This window comes from Rhodnius prolixus, unplaced genomic scaffold, assembly GCF_049639745.1.
Source record: "Rhodnius prolixus isolate KJV_2025 unplaced genomic scaffold, Rpr scaffold_13, whole genome shotgun sequence".
In the NCBI taxonomy this organism is placed as follows: domain Eukaryota; kingdom Metazoa; phylum Arthropoda; class Insecta; order Hemiptera; family Reduviidae; genus Rhodnius; species Rhodnius prolixus.
The window spans coordinates 1,352,681-1,361,187 of record NW_027411583.1 but is presented as its reverse complement, the minus strand read 5'-3'; the positions used below and the strand labels follow the sequence as shown (position 1 = coordinate 1,361,187).

The following is an 8,507-nucleotide window of genomic DNA, read 5'->3' as shown; positions in this document are numbered from 1 at the left end:
TGCAACGTGCTTGACGTGTACAAAAGAAAAATTCATTCAAAATGTAGAGCATGCATTTCTCAATGATTTTAGGAATAGATACTACTAAAACTATATCTAAAAATGAATACCTTTTCTTAATGAAATTGTTCCAAAAATTAATTTAATAGATAAAACTGTAATTAGAAACCAATTAGCTGTGATGAAATAGCAGTTTTTCCTTTAAAATGTGAATCATCAAATCTCCATACAACCTTTATCTTTAAAACAAAAAATAGAATGTTTTATTAGTAATAATTATTTATATTCAAATTTTCATTCAATTTACGTTTTACTATTAATTTAAATTTTCACAGAGTTTTCACTGGAATTACATTATACTAGAACCAATTAATCTTAATTAATATTATTATTAAAAAAAAATCTCCAAAATAACATGAAATAATTATTAAAGAAAATAATAATTAAATAAGTTACTTATATTCATCTTTGTTGGATGTTCAATTTTTCATTTCAATATCTGTTATTTCAATATAAATGCACAATAAAAAGCCAATGCCAATATTTATATATATATTTGTTTTGTCAGGAAAATAATTTTCAGATTGTTTAATCTTGAATTACATGTAATCAACTTCAGTTTTCTCCTCAGTAAGGTTCTCCTCTGTAAAAAAAAAATACATTGAGAAAAAAAATGTTATCATTGTTGGACAAAAAAAATTAAATGGGCGAGCAAGCACAGCTTTTGAATTAATAATAATTATTTTATACTGATATACCTAATTATCTTATTTCAATTTATCACTGTAAAATGTTAATTTATCTTTACAAAAAAAAAATTTTAATTTGCTCAGCCTTCATTTAATGATTTTTTTTTGTTAATTCAAGCTTTCCCTCACCAACCCTGTAATTTCGAAAAATTTGAAAATAAATAAAATGAGAAATTAAGAATAAATTGTTTAAAAAAAAGTGAAATAAAATATTTTACTTACGTAATTAAATTTAATAATTTCATTTTTTTTAAATAATTATAAATAATAATTAGAATGCTTGTTCTATTTAGTTCAATCAATATTTTTATACTTTTTAAATGAATAAATTTGACCTAGTTTAAATAATAGCTAATCATTTCTATCATCTTTAGAAAAGACATAATTAAATTATAATTTAAAATTCAGAGTTAAGTTCTAAGGCAGCCATTTATTTTTCCCTTTGCTTGTATTTAACACAAAAACACAGCCTTTATAAATCTGTTACGTCACAAAATAAATCTAAAAGCTTCCTTTTCTTTATTTAATACTTTCTAATTAAAAGATCAATTCTGATTGGCCCACGTATGTATGTAATGTTCATCCACATAAAACTTCAACTTCAAGTGACAATACAAAAAAATAATCCCTGAATATTGAGTTTATTAATGCATAATTTTTGAAAAAGACCATATTAGAAATTCTTTTTCATTTTTTTACAATAGAATATGTATAAATTTTCTCGTTTAAAAACAATTTTTTTTTAATTGAAGCTAAGACAAGAGGCTGTCGTAGCAAGTGCAAATCCCCCTTCTCCTGCCAGCTCTGGACCTGTGAAGATCAGCCCTGCAGTAAGTCCTTTTTTCAAATTAATTAATAGGAAAAATTTCTCAATTCCCATCTAATTTTACATAAAACTTGATTATTGTGTTATAAGCTTTAAAGTGATATATAATTTTCCACATTTTACCATTGATTGATATTAGAAAAATGTGTTTAAAGAAAATTCAATTTGATTGAGAGAGAAACCAATATGGCCAGCCAAATTGAATAAATTAATTAATAGGAAAAATTTCCCAATTCCCAGCTAATTTTACTTAAAACTTGTTTAATGTGTTATAAACTTCAAAGATATATATAATTTTCCATATTTTCCCTTTGATTGATATTAAAAAAATGTGTTTAAAGAAAATTCAATTTGACTGAGAGAGAATCCAATATGGCCAGCCAAATGGAATTGAATTTCATTTTTTTTAAATTACTTTTTAAACTTGTTTTCACAATTTCCAATCTCAAAAACTTTCCCAAAATGTTTAATCCATTCAATATTAACTATTTAAAATATTTTTTTTATCAATTTTCTTCTTTTATTTAAAAAAGTGAAAATCGGACCTATTGCGCAATCATCCGTGATTTTTAATTTTTTTAATTTTAAACTATTTCCCCATTTTCTATTGCAATTCTTTAATAATCCAACAAAAAATTTTTAATCCTTTATCGTTTTATAAATATTTTGCTATAATTTAATGGATTTATTCAATTTTCTTTACAAAAAGAAAATCGGACCCATCATGCAATTTTCTGTAAAATATAATTTTTTTTTTAAATAAATTATTTCTTCTTTTTTCTTAATAATTCATCTAAAAAGTGTTAATACTTCATCTTTTTATTAATATTATACTGTAATTTGCAAGAATTATTAATTTTTTATTCAAAAATCAAAAATTGGTCCCTCACGCTAATTTCCGTGATTTAAAGAATTTTTTGATTTTTACTTTCCCTAATTCTTTAAAAATCCAACTAGAAAATATTAATTTTTATTCTTTTTATTAATATAAAATGTCTTAAATTATTTCAGAAAAAATAGAAGCAGGAAAAAATAAAATTTTCCTAAGAAGAAAAGCCCAAGGTAAGATCCAACATAAAAAAGATTCACTTTTTATGTAGTTTTTAAGAATTTAAATTTTTTGAATTATTTCATAAATTTACGAATTTTTATATAATATAATACATAAATTTATGCATTTTTATTAATATTTAATTCTAATTTCAGATGAGAGCATTTTTCTATTGCAACTCTGGTTAATTTATTCGACATGGAGAATATGATCTGATTCATCCCACAAAATGGTCACCAAAAATAAAAAAAATTAAAAAATCAAAGTAAGTAGAAAAAAAACTATTATTATTTTTTTAAAGAGTTAATTTTCAGAGTTAGTGTTCATTTTTTAGACCCTTACTGTCTGTTAGTATTGCAATAATTGAAATCTTAGGTCTGTCCATGTTAAAATTGTTAAGTTTAGATTTTGTCTCACTAATTCTTAAAAATCCAAATTAAAAATCTTAATAATTCACTATTTTATTAATATTTTACTGTAATTATTAATTTTTTGTAGCCAAAATCTAAAATAGGCCCCCTCTCGCTAATTTCCTTGATAAAGAATTTTTTTTTATTTTATTTTGTCTCACTATTCTTCAATAATCCATCTAAAAAGTGTTATTACTCAATATTTTTAATAATTTCATGTGTTTTCTAATTATTTTTATTATTTCAGAAAAGATAGGAGCTCGAGAAAAAAAGAAAACAAAAATTGTTTTCCTAAGAAGAAAAGCCGAAGGTAAGATACAAAAAAATTATTTCCTTTTTACGTATTAATAGAAAATTTAAATTTTTTAAAATTATTTTTTACAATATTTAATATTTTATAATTTAATAAAAATAAATAAATAAAAGAATTATTATATATTTTGCAGTTTTTATTAATATTTAATTCTAATTTCAGATGGGGGAACTTTTCTATTGCAACACTTTGGCTAACTGATTCAACACGGAGAATATGATCCTGATTCATCCCACAAAATGGTCTCAAAAAAAAATGTATCAAAGTAAGAGGAAAAAACTATTTGATAAATTTATGTTATTTCTAATTTTTTTTTAACATTTTGTTTATATAGAATTTTCAGAATTAAAACGTTTATTGCAATAATTGCAACGATAGTATTGCAATAATTGAAATTTTAGGTCTGTACATGTTAGGTTTGTTTGTTAAGTTCAATTCCTAACTGTTATGGCCTAAAATAAGATGAATTTTGTAAACTTAAAAAACAATCATTAATTTTGAAAATCGATATATAAAGAAATAAGAAAAAAATAGAAATAATAAAATATATATATCAATTAGTCTAAATTTGATTTGCAAAGGATCTGTAAAAAGAAGAATATTTTTTTATTCCTTAATTCTATCGTTTCAAGAACAAATTTCCTTGCATTTAAACAAAAATAGGGTTAGTAATGTATTTTCATTTCCAAATAGGAAAATCCAAAATATATTACCATCTCTTTTTTAGTGGAAAGTTTTCCATAACTTTAGCTACAAAGCCAGGAAACACTTTGTTGCTGAAACGTTGGCAGTAAAAAGAAATATTCTTTTTTTTATTGGCTGATCCTCGAGGTTTCTTTCATTACTATGTAAATACTTTTTTAAAAAAAAATACATTTTGTGGTTACCTGGACCTCCCAACATCTACTTTCCCAATGATAGCCATCCATTCATACAGGATTGTTCTGGAATAACGTACGGATTTATCCAGGGCAATCTGTACATAGGTAGTCCAGATGGTCAAGATCTGTCGGCAAATAAATTTATTACATGGGGGGGAAGAGTGATACGATCGGAACCATCGGATGCTCCTTAAGAGTCTGGAATTATAGTTAATTTTTAATAATAGTTTTTTTTTTTATTTTTATTAATTAAATATAGAAAAAATAAAAGTACACATTATTTTGTCTTCTTTATCTAATTATACTTGTATTTTCAATATTTCGACCTACTTGGAACAAGATAGCTTAGATTTGTTGCCTACTTTCAAGCAAAGATAATTTCTTAGTCATATTTTTCTATAACTTATCTTTTAAGATGAATATTCTCCTCTATTTGAAATTCCTTTTGTATAATGTTCTTTCATTTTGTCACTTTTTAATGTATAGAGTTTCCTATTCTGTATTAATTCCCTACATGGTAAGGTGCGTTCCGTTTGTGCCCAATATTAGAAGTTGTTTTCATTTTTTTTCCCCTTCCGAAGTCTGAGTTGAGTTAATCTATGAGAATGAATCGTACCCTTAAAAAAATGGATTAAAACAACCTGGAATACACAGGGCACTAGTGGGGATATCATTTCCATGAAGGGGAATTAATACAAAAAAATTAAAAACTCTGTACAATAAAAAGAATCAAAAGAAAAAGGAATACTACAGAAAAGGATTATCGAATATTACAGTGAGGAATTTATATTCTCAAATAATAAGGAAAATTAATATAGTAAAACAGGATTATGAACGTTAACTCTGCTAGATTAATGACGAATTAGGTGATTTTCTTTCTTTTTTTTATTAAGGATAATAAGTGTGGGAGGCCTCAAATCATTATCCTTTCAACAAACCCCCTTATCTTTTTCCAAAAAAATATTAGGAAAAATGAAGAACTTAGAAGAGACAGCTGCTGATGGAATGACAGAGCAAAACTGGAAAACTTTCAAGAGTCCAATTCCAAAAACCTCTTTTTATTCGATTAATATATTTTATAAAACCATTTTAAGTTTATTGAATTGAATTTATAAGTTGTTGTCGCAAGTGCATTAGTATTAAAACTGTCCGGTAGGGTTGATAGTGAAAACAAAAATTCATGATAAAAAGCAACTTTGATTTCCCCCACCCCCAATTTTCCTATTAAACATAAAACTTCCAAATTTTCTTTAAAAATCAATTCACGGAAAAAAAATCACGTGCGAACACTCACATGACTTTCTCTTTCCAGAATTTACGTCATTAAATTTTCTTGAAACTTAAAATTTGATCCAAAAAGATAATTGGATAATTAAACAAAAATTAATAATTTATTATACAGTTTTTACGAGTTAGTTCATTTATTTTATGATTGGCAAGATTGAGGTTAAGAAAAACAAAAAATTCTACTGAATGGGATTTCGCTAAAAAAAAAACAATCCAATTGTGAGGTGCTCATACACGTAATTAACAGTCTCGAGATTTCTTTATAGTTATACATTTTTTTAAAAATCAACTTAATCCGACACAGAAAACCCTAAAAACATACTGTATTTCCAGTGAAAACTAAATATAGAAAATACAAGAAAACTAAACTTACATGAATAATTTTCCTTTGTGACTATTTCCAAATACTTGAATTAGAATATATAGTTTTCGTGACCGCAAATTATTAAACTTAGGATGGAAGATTTGCGAGGAATCGGTCAAATAAAACAACTCGTCTTTTTGCCAACGTTTCGACAAATATATTGTCTCCTTCAGGGCCTGGATATTACAAATACAAGACAATTTACAGAGTCAGTATTTAAAAAAAAAATATTTTTACTGTTTTTTCTATGTTACTGACTCTGTAAATTGTTTTGTATTTGTAATATCCAGGCCCTGAAGAGGACAATATACATATTTGTCGAAACGTTGGCAAAAAGATGAGTTGTTTTTTATTTGACCGATTCCTCGCCAATCTTCCATCCTAAACTTGAATTAGAATTTGTTGATTTCACAGCCAAATCCATAAATTGTATTATCCATTCATTTTGAATAAAACCCAACACTTCGTGTTTCAAAATTTTTAAAAGTCACTAAAATTGCAATTTGAAATCACTAATTCACTGAACATACTGATTTGCGTAACCTCACCAGTATCACACTAGAATAAAAGACCTCTCCCAACACTTAGGATAGTAAAAAGACTGAATTCCACTAATTATGATAATAATCACAAAATACAAAAGGGAATAATTTAAAAAAAAAATAACATAGAATTTAAAAACTTAACATTTCAACAATCTTTTAATATTTTAATGTGGACTTCACCACACTCTGCAACGTAAAAAGTCAGTAAAGTAACTGCGAAAACAATATCCCCACTCCGGTCATAAAGTGTTTAGCCGCATGTCATTGGTTAAAAAACATGTTTATTTCTCCATCTTTTGACTAAGTCCTTAGTTTTTTTCCCCCTTCTAGTTTTCCTAGAAGAGAACCGTTTATTCTGTATGTCCACAGAAGTATACATACAATTATTCGCTATAAGATGTACAAGTACAAAAGAAATATAAAATGAAATATACATTATATACAATATAGGTACAATAAAATGTAAGACAATATAAAATAAAATACATACGATAGATACAATAAAATAGATACAAGTAGTTACAGAAAATAGATACAATAAAATATAAGTATAGTAATATAATACAATATACACACTAAATATACATTACTTACATTTTTTTCCCTCAAAAAGTTAACATAACTACCCGGACAAATATACAAAAGCAAAATTTTCTAGGATTGATGGTTAATAATTTTGCGGTGGAATACTGTAAATGAATTTTTTAAAAATCCTCCTAACAGTCTCTGCTTACTAAAGTACTGTGTTCGGGTGGCCATCTACCTCCTTCTAGCAATATCTTCCTAATTAGTGGAGACCGTTTTTGTGCCCAGAGTCTGCAGTGAAACAGAATGTGGTCCGGAGACTGAACAGTTTCACTGCCGCAAGAACAAGCCGGGAGAAGGAAGTAGTTGCAGCCTAAACACAGATATTCACTGAATGCACCGTTTCCGGTTACACACTGTGTTTATAATGTAATCAGATTTGTAGTGCAGTGCTTGCAATCTACTTCTGACAGAAGGAACGTATTTTCTTGTAACAGCAGCTTTTGGGCTGTTGCTCCATAACTGTTCCCACAACAGTTAGGGTGTTTTCCCGTAGTACTTTCTTTAGGTAAGAAATGGGGAATTTGTTTTATACCACAGGTAGATGATCATCCAAAGCAGCACTCTTAGCGTTGATATCCGCCATTTCGTTGCCATCAATCCCAGAATGGGCTCTTACTTCGACGACGTGGACCAGAATCCCTCTAGCTTCCAGTCTGCTTATATTCTGTTTAGTCCGTTCAATCAAGAAAGAATTATTATTAGCTTTCAACAGCAATTTAAACGGTCAGTGTTAATTACGTAATGATTAACATTTGTACCTTGCTCAATGATCCATTCAGTGGCTCTGTACACAGCCAGTTGCTCGGCCTGATTTATGGAACAATGTTGTCCTAACTTAAACTTCTCAATAGCCAATATATTTTTTGATGAATTTACAGCCACGAATGCGCTTCCTATTTTTGGTCCCATCTTACTCCCATCAGTATAGATCTCTACACAATCTGTGAAGTTGTTTTCAGTGGTTAAACCATCTCCTATTTCGGGATAAAGCAAATTATTAATTTTAACTGGGGCATCCCAATCTCTGATATTCAGACCTTCTATTGATGTGAGATCTCTAGCAACCAGATACAACATAGCTATTATTAAATTTATTGGAGCTAGCCGAGGTAGTATGCAACAGGCTTCAAAAGAAACAGTCCTATAACCTTTAATGATGCGTAAGGCTATATTCCTTTGCACTCTATGTAATTTTGAACAGTTTGTTTTCTTTTCTAAGGCTGTTATCTAAACTGGAGCTGATAGCATGACTGAAGAGTTTTTCCAATACTTTCCCACTAATCGGAAGTAAACTTATGGGGGGAAATTTTAAAAAACATCACATATGTTTTCTTTGCCTACCTTATTGGTAAGAATAACCTTTGAAAGTTTCCATATTCTAGGAAAAATGCCATCCCCTAAACACCTGTTGTACAACTCCGTCAGAGATAAGGGAAGAAGATCAAATACTTTTATAATAATATTAGACTGTTTAACCCATCCTCGCCTGGAGC

The 8,507-nt window shown here is 27.5% G+C and overlaps 1 long non-coding RNA gene across 1 annotated transcript; it reads left to right on the top strand.

Moving 5' to 3' along the window:
- The first annotated feature begins 1,480 nt into the window (after positions 1–1,480).
- LOC141447882 (uncharacterized) lies at positions 1,481–4,532 on the top strand. The gene is made up of 5 exons (XR_012454656.1): positions 1,481–1,579; positions 2,587–2,637; positions 2,782–2,891; positions 3,284–3,346; positions 3,512–4,532. It is a non-coding gene; the product is annotated as an uncharacterized lncRNA (long non-coding RNA).
- Positions 4,533–8,507: the final 3,975 nt, after the last annotated feature.